The 15000-nt window shown below is 33.2% G+C and overlaps 1 long non-coding RNA gene and 1 pseudogene across 1 annotated transcript; both read left to right on the forward strand.

Annotated features, from left to right (window-relative positions):
* Nucleotides 1-1832: 1832 nt before the first annotated feature.
* Nucleotides 1833-14235, forward strand: LOC143025649 (uncharacterized). The gene is made up of 2 exons (XR_012966420.1): nucleotides 1833-2206; nucleotides 12271-14235. It is a non-coding gene; the product is annotated as an uncharacterized LOC143025649 (long non-coding RNA).
* On the forward strand, nucleotides 4666-5227 carry LOC143025648 (modulator of smoothened protein pseudogene; annotated as a pseudogene).
* Nucleotides 14236-15000: the final 765 nt, after the last annotated feature.

Raw genomic sequence — 15000 nt, forward strand, 5'->3', positions numbered from 1 at the left:
CCACATATTGATTGAACTAGAACTTAATGAAGAAAATATATGAAAAGAAATGAACAATATAGAAAAGGAAGAATGATGTATGAAAAAAACAAACTTTGATCAAATAAGAGAATTCTTTCAACAAGAAAACTGGGAAGAAATATACAAAGAAGAAACAACACTGGAAGAGAAATGGAATATTTTGACAAAAATTTACAAAAAAGGAATGGAAAAGTATGTCCCAAGACAAAAAAAAAAAAAAAAAAAAAAAAAAGAATATGTAAAATGCTGGTACAACAAAAGTTGTAAGGAGTTGAAAGACAAAATAGACAAAGCCTGGACCAGATGGAAAAAAGACAGAAGACCTGAAAAATGGAAAATATATACCGGTTATAGAAATGAATATGTACAAACGTGCAGAGAGGAAAAGAGAAAATATGAAAAAGACGTCATAGAAAAGTATAAAGATCAACCAAAACTATTCTACAGATTTGTAAACAATAAACTGAAAAACAAACAAGACTTGGAGAAATTAAGACAAGGGGGAGTTGAATACAATGAGGAAATGGAAATGGCGGAAATTATGAACAAACATTTTAAATCAGTGTTCACAAGGGAGAACACACAACCTGAAGAGATTGAATGGAAAGAGAAAATCCCCCTATGGAAGAAATAGAAATAACAAAGAATGAAATATTGAACCACTTGAGTAATCTTGATGTCAGAAAATCGCATGGACCAGATGAAATAGCAAACTGGATTCTGAAAGAATGCAGGAATGAACTGGCAGACAAAATACATAGCATACTAAACAGTTCCTTGAAAGAAGGAAAAGTTCCAGAAGATTGGAAAAAAGCAAATATAGTACCTATATATAAAGGAGGAAATAAAGAAGAACCTACAAACTATAGACCAGTCTCTCTAACAAGTACAATAGCAAAAATTTGTGAAAGAATTATCAAAAGTAGATGGGTAAAATATTTAGAAAAAAACAACGTGCTAAATCCAAGGCAATTTGGATTCAGACAAGGACGATCATGCGTCACCAATTTAATGTTTCTATTCAAGGCTAATAGATATAATACAAGAAAGAGATGGATGGGCGGACTGTGCATTTCTAGACCTAAAGAAAGCGTTTGACAAAGTACCACATAAGAAGTTGCTTAAGAAATTAGAAACTGAAGGAGGAATACAGGGCAAACTACTAAATTGGATGGAAGACTTTTTGCAAGAAAGAAAAATGAGAGTAGTGATAAGAGACCAGCACTCAAAATGGGATAAAGTAATAAGCGGTGTTCCGCAGGGAACAGTACTGGCCCCATTAATGTTTGCTATATATATTAATGATATGGATGAAGGAATTGAAAGCTATATGAGCTTCTTTGCAGGTGATGCAAAACTACTAAAAAGAGTGAAAACAGAAGAAGATTGTGAATCACTACAGAGAGATCTATATAAAGTACAGGAATGGAGTAGGAAGTGGGAGATGGAGTTCAATACAAAGAAGTGTAGTATAATGGAATTTGGAAAAAGCAAAAACAGAATAACAGGATCATATAATTTGGGAGAAGAAGGAATAAAAAAAAGTAGAAAATGAGAAGGACCTGGGAGTCATTGTTATGAATAATATGTCACCTGAGAAACATATAAATAAGGTTTTTGGAGAAACTTATAATTTAATAAGAACAATTAAAGTGGCATTTACATACCTGGATGAAGAAATGGTGAAGAAAATTCTAATCACCCTGATAAGACCAAGATTGGAATATGCTGCAACGATATGGTCACCAAGTACAAAAAAATGTATAAAAAAACTAGAAAGAATACAAAGAGCAATTACAAAACTGGCACCAACACTCTCAAAACTATCGTATGAAGAGAGACTAGAAAAACTTGAACTACAGACACTAGAGCAAAGAAGAGAGAGAGGAGATTTGATAGCTATTTACAGAATCATGAAAGGCATGGAAATTACTGATAGAGAGAATCTGATAAAATGGGATGAGAGAAATACAAGAGGACACGGAAAGAAAATAAAAAAAGACAGCTATAGAAGAGATTTGGAAAAGAACAGCTTTCCTCACAGAGTAATAGACAGTTGGAACAAGTTAGATGAGAAAGTGGTGTGTGCAAAAACAATACATGAATTTAAAAATAGTTTAGATAAAATGAGATATGAAGACGGGACTCCACGAGCATAGCTCCCCTTCCCGTAAAATACAACTAGGTAAATACAACTAGGTAAATACATAATTCAAAGATAGTTTAGATGAAATGAGATATGAAGACGGAGTACCACGAGCATAGTTCCCCCTCCCGTAAAATACAACTAGGTAAATACAACTACAGCTAGGTAAATGCACACCTGTATCGGTAATATTAGCTGTATCAGTATTTTACCTGTATCAGTATTTTATTAGCAAGATGTTGTAATGACTAATTTATTATATATTATTTGTTTTTTGTTTTTTGTCATTTGTCTGTTTGTTTATCATTATTTGCTTGATTCTCATTTATATGTTATATGTCAATTTATTATTATTTACTATTTACCTGTTTCTTTATTAATTAAATATACCTATGCATTTATTTGTGTATCTTATTTACTTACATTATTATAGTTTTTATTAATTCATTTATTTGTTTATTATTATTTTTTTTTCCGCATCCGACCTAGATACGGACCAAAACGTCTCCTGTCGGCATGCTCCGCCTTTGTAATCCTTTGTAATCACCATGCAGTGCTTTGAGGAGAAGGTCCTAGTAGTAGTGCCATTATTCTTGAAACTGTTGGTACGCTACGTAGACGACGTATTCGCAGTCCTGGAGTAGGGAGAAGTTGACGGTTTCCTCCCGCAGTTCATTTCGAAGAACGAGGCTATCCAATTTGAGATGGAGAAGGAGCTTTCCCCTTTCCTATAAATACAATAAGGTACTTCCTTGATGTTGAGATCCACGTAGATTTCGCTTTTTTCGGAACTCAAATTCTCGTCGTCCATCCGACGAAAGTGTGTGTGTGTGTGTATTTACCTAGTTGTATTTTACGGGAAGGGGGGCTATGCTCATGGTGTCCCGTTTTCGTATCTCATTTTATCTAAATTATTTTTAAATTGATGTATCATTTTTGCACACACCACTTTCTCATCTAACTTGTTCCAACTGTCAATTACTCAGTGAGGAAAGCTGTTCCTTTTCAGGTCTCTTCTATAGCTGTCTTTTTTTATTTTCTTTCCATGTCCTCTTGTATTTCTTTCATCCCATTTTATCAGATTTTCTCTATCAGTAATTTCTATGCCTTTCATGATTCTGCAAATAGCTATCAAATCTCCTCTCTTCTTTTCTCTAGTGTCTGTAGTTCAAGTTTTGCTAGTCTCTCTTCATACGATAGTTTTGAGAGTGTTGGTGCCAGTTTTGTAATTGCTCTTTGTATTCTTTCAAGTTTTTTTTAAACATTTTTTGCACTTGGTGACCATATCGTTGCTGCATATTCCAATCTTGGTTTTATCAGGGTGATTAGAATTTTCCTCACCATTTCTTCATCCAGGTATGTAAATGCAACTTTGATTGTTCTTATTAAATTATAGGTTTCTCCAAAAATCTTATTTATATGTTTCTCAGGTGACATATTATTCATAACAATAACTCCCAGGTCCTTCTCATTTTCTACTTTTTTTTTTCCTTCTTCTCCCATTTATATGATCCTGTTATTCTGTTTTTACTTTTTCCAAATTCCATTATACTACACTTCTTTGTGTTGAACTCCATCTCCCACTTCCTACTCCATTCCTGTACTTTATATAGATCTCTCTGTAGTGATTCACAATCTTCTTCCGTGTTCACTTTTTTCAATAGTTTTGCATCATCTGCAAAGAAGCTCATATAGCTTTCAATTCCTTCATCCATATCATTAATATATATAGCAAACATTATTGGGGCCAGAACTGTTCCTTGTGGAACACCGCTTATTACTTCATCCCATTTTGAGTGTTTGTCTCTTATCACTACTCTCATTTTTCTTTCTTGCAAAAAGTCTTCCATCCAATTTAGTAGTTTGCCCTGTATTCCTCCTTCAGTTTCTAATTTCTTAAGCAACTTCTTATGTGGTACTTTGTCAAAAGCTTTCTTTAGGTCTAGAAATGCACAATCAGCCCATCCATCTCTTTCTTGTATTATATCTATTAGCCTTGAATAGAAACATATTAAATTGGTGACGCATGATCGTCCTTATCTGAATCCAAATTGCCTTGGATTTAGCACGTTGTTTTTTTCTAAATATTTTACCCATCTATTTTTGACAATTCTTTCACAAATTTTTGCTATTGTACTTGTTAGAGAGACTGGCCTATAGTTGGTGGGGTCTTCTTTATTTCCCCCTTTATATATAGGTACTATATTTGCTTTTTTCCAATCTTCTGGAACTTTACCTTCTTTCAAGGAACTGTTTATTATGCTATGTATTATGTCTACCAGTTCATTCCTGCATTCTTTCAAAATCCAGTTTGCTATTTCATCTGGTCCATGCGATTTTCTGACATCAAGATTTCTCAAGTGTTTCAATATTTAATTCTTTATTACTTCTATTTCTTTCATAGGAGGGATTTTCTCTTTCCATTCGATCTCTTCAGGTTGTATGTTCTCCCTTGTAAACACTGATTTAAAATGTTTGTTCATGATTAACAGTCCAAAATGGATAAACTAACAATAATATCCGGCGCGCTGTTCTTGGCAGCCGATATTTTCGCCATTGTTAGCCTAGCAATGCCAGACTGGATTGTATCAGACAAAGGAGATGCACGTTTGGGGTTATTGTGGACCTGTGAAACATTATACAACAGATCACAGGTGTGTTATTCCCCAACGCTGGGTGGAGCTTGGCTGATGACACTGGGTTGTGTGCTTGTTGGGTGTGTCTGTGTAACGGCCACTATCTTCCTCCTCACACTTTCCCTGTGACAGTTGAATATCCATGTTATGGCCTATGCTCGATGGGTTGGCTTCACTGCAATGTTTCTCTTCTGTCTTTCTGCTGTGGTGTTTCCAATGGGTTTCCATGCAGAAGAGATAGGTGGAGAACCATACCAGCTCCCCAACAGTTTCCAGGTTGGCTACTCCTACATCTTTTTCGTCCTGGCTCTATGGATTACAGTTGTATCTGAACTTTTTGCTGGGAAAGTCTGTCTTCCCCATTTTTAAATTGCAGTACAAAATATTGGAGGGCAGTTTTCTACATGAAAAGGGTCATCCAATCATTTGGTACTGAGCAGGTTTGATTTACTGGCCTGGCACAGGCCCAAAGGGAGGTCATTTTAGTGGCAAAGCATGCCAACTAGAGACCTTGTGGTCCATGCATTTATTTATGTATTTTATTTGTTATTTATATTATTATAGTTTTTGTTTGTTGTTTTATTATTATTATGATTTTTTTCGAATCCGACCTAGATATGGACCAAATGGTCTCCTGTCGGCGTGCTCCGCCTTTGTAATCCTCTGTAATCCTTATTTCCGCCATTTCAATTTCCTCTGTGTATTCAACTCCTCCTTGTCTTAATTTCTCCAAATCTTGTTTGTTTTCCAGTTTGTTTGCAAATCTGTAGAATAGATTTGGTTGATCTTTACATTTTTCTATGACATCTTTTTCATATTTTCTCTTTTCCTCTCTGCACGCTTGTACATATTCATTTCTATAACAAGTATATATTTTCCATTTTTCTGGTCTTTTGTTTTTCTTCTATTTGGTCCAAGCTTTGTCTCCTTTGTCTTTTATCTCCCTACAACTTTTATTATGCCAGCACTTTACATATTCTTTTTCTTGTTTTTGTCTTGGGACATACTTTTCTACTCCTTTTTTATAGATTTTTGTCAAAATATTCCATTTCTCTTCTACTGTTGTATCTTCTTTGTGTATTCTTTCCCAGTTTTCATTTTGGAAGAATTCTCTTATTTGATCAAAATTTGTTTTTTCGTACATCAATCTTCCTTTTCTATATTGTTCATTTCTTTTCATGTATTTTTTCTCATTTAGTTCTAGTTCTATCAATATGTGGTCACTTTTGCTTATTGGTGCCTGGTATTCTATCTTTTCCACTATTTTATGTTCTGATGTGATTGTTAGGTCTAGTCTCGATGGTTCCTCTTCATTTCTATACCTAGTGTTCTCTTGGATCCATTGTGTCATTGTGTGGTCAATAATCATCTTAAGTAGAACACTTCCCCATGAGTCTTCTCCACCCTTTACGGTCATCTCTTCCCAGCATATTTCTTTTCAATTATAGTCGCCCATCATAACTATTCTTCTTCCATCTTCCATTATCTCGTTTAGTGTTATTCTTGTGTCTTCTAACATGCTTTTATGTTCATTCTCTTCCCATGAGGCTGTTTTTGGGGGCACGTAGTTTATTACAAACTTTCTGCTCTTCTTATCTCTATCTTCTACTTCTATCATAATCATCTCTACTGTATTCTTCCCATATGTGACACTGTTCACGTTTATATCCTTCTTAGTCAGGAACATAACTCCACCCCCTTGTTTTATCTCTCTGTTTCTAATCCAATAATTATATGCATTGTGTCATATGCTGTTGGGTGGTAGTGGACCTTTTAATTTTGTCTCAACAATTCCCATTATGTCCGAATCTTTTTCTTTCAGATATTTGTTCAGTTCATTCAGTCCTGTTATTAATCCATCTATATTTGTGTAGGATACTCTTAACTTTCTGTTATTTCCATTGTATTCTCTGTTTCTTTTGTGTTTCTCTCTGTTATTTTCCATTTCTTCAATTTCATATTCACTACTCTCCAGTAGAATTCTTGTTTTTCTATCTCCGTTCTGGTCTCGTTTTTTTTTCTTAGCTTCATGTCTATTCCTTATTTCCTCCTCTCTTTCCTCTTTATTCATTTCCCTTTTTATCCATACCTTTTTATATTGTTCACTTGTTGCTAGTTTCCCTGTTTTGGATAAGATATTCTCTGCCGTCGTTTGTGACTTGAATTTAATCTTAATTGGTCTGGTCTTGTCTGTACTATATTTCCCGAGCCTGAATTTCTCTTCGATTTGTTTCATTATTTCTGGCTCATCTTCCTGAACTAATTCTAGTCAATTTCTTACTTTTTCATTTTCCTCTCTGGTTCTTGTGGTTCTATCTGGGTTATGTTTCTCTTCCATTCCTAATATAATTATACATTTCATTCTATCTGCTAAGTCTCTTACTATATTCTCCTTCTGTCTCATCACTTTAATAAATGAGTCTTCAGTTTGTTCTTTCATTTGCTGTTTGATTATGTCAGTAAATGCAACTTTGCTGTTTTCTTTGATTTTTTTCCAACCCTCTTTGTTGTCCCTACTATTCTCCTTTAATACTTTATTCTCCTTTTTTACTTCTTTTAACTGTTTTTTTTTTTAATTCCTCAATTTCCTTAGTTGAGTTTTTGTTCGCCTTCTCTAGTTCTTCCAATTTTTCAACCCTCTGCACAATGTTGTTAACATGACCAAACCTAAGCTCCCAGTGCTCGATCATCTTATTGAGCTTCTCTTCTAGTCCCTGGAAAATATTCTCATCACCTTCTACTGTAATTGCTCTTATCTATACTTCTAATCTTTACATTTTTGTTGATTCTGTCCTCTCCAAAGTAATCGTCTTCAGTTCGTCTCTTGTTTACATTTCTCCCCCCCCCCACCCTCTTTAAATCCCTGGAAAATATTCTCATCACCTTCTACTGTATTGCTCTTATCTATACTTCTAATCTTTACATTTTTTGTTGATTCTGTCCTCTCCAAAGTCATCGTCTTCAGTTCGTCTCTTGTTTACATTTCTCCTGGCTTCCTGGACCATGTCATTCTCTTCCTCATTTCCTTCCATTTCCCTCAATATCCCTTCCCTTCTCCTTCTCTATCACTTCCCCATTATTCCACGAGCACTCCCCTTCCCTATAAATACAAAAAGGCACTTCCTGGATGCTGAGATCCACGTAGTTTTTCCTTTTTCTTTGGAACACCAATTCTCGCCGTCCAATCGGTGAAAGGGTGTATTTACCTAGTTGTATTTACCTAGTTGTATTTTACGGGAAGGGGAGATATGCTCGTGGTATCCCGTCTTCATATCTCATTTTATCTAAATTGTTATTAAATTCATGTATTGTTTTTGCACAAACCACTTTTTTATCCAGATGTCTATTACTCTGTGGGGAAAGTTGTTCTTTTTCAGATCTCTTCTATAATTGTCTCTCTTGATTTTCTTTCCATGTCCTCTTGTATCTCTACTATTCCATTTTATTAGATCCTCTCTATCAATAATTTCCATGCCTTTCATGATTCTAAAAGTAGTTATCAAGTCTCCTCTCTCTCTTCTTTGCTCCAATGTCTGTTGCTCAAGTTTTGCCAGTCTCTCCTCATCTGAGAGCGTTAGTGCCAATTTCGTAATTGCTCTTTGTATTCTTTCAAGTTTTGTTATATATATATATATATATATATATATATATATATATAAATATATATGTATATATATATATATTTTGTACTTGGTGACCACATCATCGCTGCATACTCCAATCTTGTTCTTATCAAAGTGACCAGTATTTTCTTCACCATTTCTTCATCCAGGTATGTAAACGCCACTTTGATATTAAATTATAAGTTTCTCCAAAAATTTTGTTTATATATTTCTCAGGAGACATATTATTCATAATAATGACTCCCAGGTCCTTCTCATTTTCTACTTTTTTTATTTCTTCTTCTCCCAGTTCATATGATCCCACTATTCATTTTTTGTTTTTTCCAATTTCCATTATACTACACTTCTTAATGTTGAATTCCATCTCCCACTTCCTACTCCATTCTCATACTTTATTGAGATCACTTTGCAGCGACTCACAATCTTCTTCGGTGTTCACTTTTTTCAACATTTTTTGCATCGTCTGCGAAGAAGCTCATATAAGTTTCAATTCCTTCATCCATATCATTAATATAGCAAACATTATTGGGGCCAGAACTGTTCCTTGTGGAACTCCACTAATCACTTCATACCAATTGGAGTGTTTGTCTCTTATCACCACTCTCATTTTCCTTTTATGCAACAAGTCTTCCATCCACTTCAGTAGTTTGTCCTGTATTCCTCCTGCAGTTTCTAATTTATTTAGCAATTTCTTATGTGGCACCTTATCAAAAGTTTTTTTTTCAGGTCTAGAAATGCACAATCAGCCCATTCATCTCTTTCTTGTATTAATTCTATTAGCCTTGAATAGAAATACATCAAGTTCGTGACATATGATCTTCCTTGCCTAAATCCAAATTGCGTTGGATTTAGTACATTTTTCTTTCTAAATGCCTTACCTATCTAATTTTGATGATTCTTTCACAAATTTTAGCTACCGTACTTGTAAAAGAGACTGGTCTGTAGTTAGTAGGGTCTTCCTTGTTTCCCCTATTATATATTGGTTCTATATTTGCTCTTTTCCAATCTTCTGGAACTTTTCCTTCTTTCAATGAACTGCTCATTAGACTATGTATTTTGATTGTTAGTTCGTTCTTGCATTCTCTCAAAATCCAGTTTGCCATTTCATCTGTTCCATGCGATTTTCTGACATCGAAGTTACTCAAGTGATTCATTATTCCTTCTCTTGTTACTTCTATCTCTTTCATAGGAGGGACTTCCTCCTCCCACTCAAACATCTCTAAGTTGTATGTCCTCTCTCGTAAACACTGATTTAAAATGCTTGTTCATATTTTCTGCCGTTTCTATTTCCTCTGTGTATTCAACTCCTTGTCGTAGTTTCACTAATTCTTGTTTGTTTTTCAGTTTGTTGTTTACAAATCTATCAAATAGTTTTGGTTGATCTTTACACTTTTCTATGACATTCTTTCCGCATTTTCTCTTTTCTGCTCTGTTCACTTGTACATATTGAATTCTATCACTAGTATTTATTTTCCATTTTTCAGGTCTTTTGTCTTTCTTCCAATATATCCAAGCTTTATCCCTTTCGTCTTTTAAATTGCCACATATTTTGTTGTACCAACACTTTACATATCCTTTTTTTTTTTTTTTCTTGGAACATACTTTTCCACTCCTTCTTTATATCTATATATATATATATATATATATATATATATATATATATATATATATATATATATATATATATATATATATATATATATATATATATGTGTGTATATATATATATATATATATTTTTTTTTTTTTTTTTTTTAAGAATACTCCATTTCTCTTCTACTGTTGTTTCCTCATTGTGTATCTTTTCCCAGTCTGCTTTTTTAAAGAATTCTCATATTTTATATAATAAAAAGAAAAAAAATCATACATCAATCATCCCTTTCTATATTGTTCTTTTTTTTCCATGTATTTTTTCTCATTTGGTTCCAGTTCAATCAATATGTGGTCACTTTTACTTATTGACATCTTGTATTCAATCTTGTCCACTATTTCAGGTTCTGATGTGATTATTAGGTTTAGTCTCGATGGTTCTTCCTCATTCCCGTACCTATTATTCTCTTGTATCCATTGCATCATTTTATGTTCTATAATTATATCAAGTAGTACATTTCCCCATAGGTCGTCTCCACTCTCCACTGTCATCTTTTCCCAGCAGATTTCTTTACAATTAAAGTCACCCATATAATTATTCTTCCTCCATCTTCCATTATTTTATTTAGTGTTATCCTTGTGTCCTCTAACATACTTTTGTGTTCTCTCTCCTCCCACGAAGCCGTTTTAGGAGGCACATAATTTACTACAAACTTCCTGCTCTTCCCATCCCTGTCCTCTATTTCCATCATAATCATCTCTACTCTATTCTTTCCATATGTAACTTTCCTCACATTCATATCCTTCTTAGTCAGGATCATAACTCCACCCCCTTGTTTTACCTCTGTTTCTAATCCAATGATGATATACACCATGACCTACACTGTTGGGTGGTAGTGGATTTTCAATTCTGTCTCTACAATTCCCATTATGTCCGGTTCTTTTTCCTTCAGATAATCATTCAGTTCGTTCAAGCCATCTATATTTGTGTAAGACACTTTTAATTTTCTGTTACCTCCATCATGTTTTCTGGTTCCCTTCCGTTTTTCTCTACTATGAACCATTTCCTCACTTTCATATCCACTACTCTCCAATAGAATTTCTCCTTGTCTCACTCTGTTCTTGCCTCATTTCTTTCTTTAGCTTCTATTCTTTTTTTGTTTTCTCTTCCTCTCTTTCCTCTTTATTCATCTCTCTTTTTATCCATATCTGTTTGTACTAATCACTTTTTGCTAGTTTCCCTGTTTATGCTAAGATATTTTCTGTTGTCGTTTGTGACCTGAATTTAACCTTAATTGGTCTGGTCTTTTCTATATTATATTTCCTCAATCTATACATTTCTTCAATTTCTTTCCCTATTTCTTCTTCATCTTCTTGAACTATTTTAATACCTTGTTTACTTTTCCTTCTCCTTTATTCTTGTAGTCCTATTTGGATTATAATTCTCTTGCATTCCTAATATAATTATACATTTCTTTTTATCTGCTAAGTCTCTTGCTATATTCTCCTTCTCTCTCATCACTTTAATATAAGGATGGTATTGGCCTTTTATACAGACTTTTTCAATACTACTGTTGATATCATTGGTGAATGAATAAGAAATAATAATCAAGAAATGGTCATGATTTTATTAGAAAATTACTTAAGCATTGATAATACATGTATACTAAAATAATTTCTCCATATATACAGTCTCAATTTTTAAGTGGGGAAAAAGATTATTCTTTATACATTTAAGCTAATGTTGGAACAACTTAATTGGAAGTAACTCAAGACTTAATGTATGAATACATCATAGAGTAAATGCACCTATGTTGATGAAGTTCAACAAAGTAATAAATGTGCATACATAATCTAAAATATTCATCATTATAGATGAATATAAAATTGTTGCTAAAAATGAGTAGGTGAAAATAAAGTTGGTGGTTGGGTTGAAAATAATCATTAAAATGAGTGAATATAGATTGTGTATTTAAAGTGATCAGATGAAATATACATTGATGAATGGATTGAAAACATTCAGTGATACAGACAGTTAAAAAATTGCATGAAAGTTATATTACTAGTAAATGAAATGAAATTACTCAGTATGCATAAATTTCAAATAATTGTTGAAAATAGGATATAATTTAGATGCATTTATGTGAAAAAATTTAGGAATTATATACATATATATATATATATATATATATATATATATATATATATATATATATATATATACACACACACATACATACATACACACAACTAGGTAAATACAACTAGGTAAATACACACACACACGTCGATCAAAGTGACAACGAAGTTTAAACTCCGGAAAAATCTACAATTTTCGTGAATCTCAACGACGAGGGAGTACCTGTGTTGTATTAATAGGGAAGGGAAAAGCTTGTGGTGTAGTGGGAAGTTGAAGAAAAAGGAGAAGGAGAGGGATTACTGAGGAAAATGGAAGGAAATGAGGAAGGGGACGAATGGGCCCAGGAGGTCAGACGGCATGTCAACAAGAGAGGGGCAGACAACAGTGGTAAAGTCGAAGAGATTAGTAAAAATGTAAAAATTAGTAATATAGATATGAGCACCACAATGGAAGGTAAAGATAATTATTTACATGGATTTAATGAGGGAGGAAATGACAATCACCCTTGACTAGTACATCTAGAGGAGAAACCAAAAGAAATGAATGAAACATGGGAGGTTAGGTTTAACCAATTAACTCTAGTTACCCAAAGAGTTGATAAACTGGAAGAACTAAAAAAGGAGAATCAAAACCTAACTAAAGAAATAGAAGAATTAAAGAGACAGTTAAGAGAAGTAAAGGATGAAAATGAGGAATTAAAGAGGATAATAAAAAGAATAAAGAGTCCATAGCAAATAAGGTAAGTGGTTGGAAAAAAGTACAAGAGAAAAATAAAATTGAATTTAGAGGTATAGTAGAACAGCAGATGAAAGAACAAACTAAGGACACAGTTATTAAAGTGATGAGGGAGAAGGAGAATATAGTAAGAGACTTAGCGGATAAAAAGAAATGTATAATTATATTAGGGATGGAAGAGAAGTATAATCCAAATAGGACTACAAGAATAAAGGAGGAAAAGGAAAAAGTAAGATATTAGAAGTAGTTCAAGAAGATGAACCAGAAACAGGGAAAGAAATAGAAGGAAATGGGATAGTAGAAATACAAAAGGACACGGAAAGAAAATCAAGAAAGACAGTTATAGAAGAGACCTGGAAAAAAACACCTTTCCCCACAGAGTAATAGACATTTGGAACAAAATAGATGAGAAAGTGGTGTGTGCAAAAACAATACACAAATTTAAAAACAGTTTAGATGAAACGAGATATGAAGACGGGATACCACGAGCATAGCTCCCCTTCCCATAAAATACAACTAGGTAAATACAACTAGGTAAATACACATATATATAAAGGCTATGTACAAAATTAAAAAAAAAAAATCGGGTCTATAGGCTTCTTGTTAACCAATGTCCACTGTGAACTGATGAATTCTAATTCCTTCCCCTGCTTTAGAGATTCATGAACTCTTGCATTGGGCATAGGTGCATAGTTGGTGTTTAGGAACTATGTCCTGACTTTTGAGATTGAGTTTTTTAGGTGGTGGGTAGAGGTGGGTGATGATGGGTTGTGGTGAGAGTGGTAGTAGAGGTGATAGGGGTGGTGGTAGTAAAGCACAAAATAAACTGATTCTAGTAACTGATTATATACAAGAGCATATCAACATGATTAAGGGGAGAATGTTGATACTTGGACAACCCAAATGATAACATTAAAAAGAACTGTTCTCATCAATAATTCATGAAAAACTGATCAAAATTATGTGCAATTGAAATGTGTGGAGGGTTTGTTTATGTTGTAAATAGCATGTGTTTAAGTGTGACAAATCATACAAATGTGAACACAGTTACACATTTATGTGTCCCACTTGAGTCTGCTCATAACTTACAGATTTTAGTTTAATGAGACCAGATTCTGTCAAACCACTGGAGGCCTGAATATTTTTATGCAGTAGTGGGGTTGAATGAGATGTATACTGTATACATAAGTATAAAATATAGGTGTTTGTACATGTATATACAGTATGTGTAAATATATATTTTACATGCATAAGCATATGCAGTATATAACCCGTGTACTTGTGTATGTATGTATATATATATATATGTATATATATATATATATATATATATATATATATATATATATATATATATCGTGAAGTAAGGAAGCAGGTTTTCTTTGATGCATGTAGAATTAAATACGACAGCATTCTGACAATTGTTAAACTTTTTCTTAATGTTTTCTATTTGTCTTATCAACTTTTTTCCAGTTGTAGGGTGAGCCGATACAAGTTCTCCAAAGTTTTCCATTTAATATTCTCGAGCTTTCGTCTTCAAAGAGACATCATCAGGATTGACAAAATTTATCTACAAGGAAAGTACAAATGATAGAGAGAGAGAGAGGTTTAAATACATAAACTGCTATCCGAGTTCCCATTACGGATCCGCCAGACTCCGTAATGGGAACTCGGATAGCAGTTTATATATTTAAACCTTTCTCTCTCTCTATCATTTGTACTTTCCTTGTAGACAAATTATGTAGACAAATTTTGTCAATCCTGATGATGTCTCTTTGAAGACGAAAGCTCGAGAATATTAAATGGAAAACTTTGGAGAACTTGTATCAGCTCACCCTACAACTGGAAAAAAGTTGATAAGACAAATAGAAAACATTAAGAAAAAGTTTAACAATTGTCAGAATGCTGTCGTATTTAATTCTACATGCATATATATATATATATATATATACAGTATATATATATATATATATATATATATATATAAATATATATACATTTATATATAAATATATATATTGATATGGTAGGTTTTGTTTAAGATTTAAAATATTTAAAAATACATAAAATTTATTTGATCAGTCATATGAAGAGAAACAGAACAGACTG

Source organism: Oratosquilla oratoria, chromosome 5 (genome assembly GCF_046742065.1).
Source record: "Oratosquilla oratoria isolate Oo_2021 chromosome 5, ASM4674206v1, whole genome shotgun sequence".
Taxonomy (NCBI): domain Eukaryota; kingdom Metazoa; phylum Arthropoda; class Malacostraca; order Stomatopoda; family Squillidae; genus Oratosquilla; species Oratosquilla oratoria.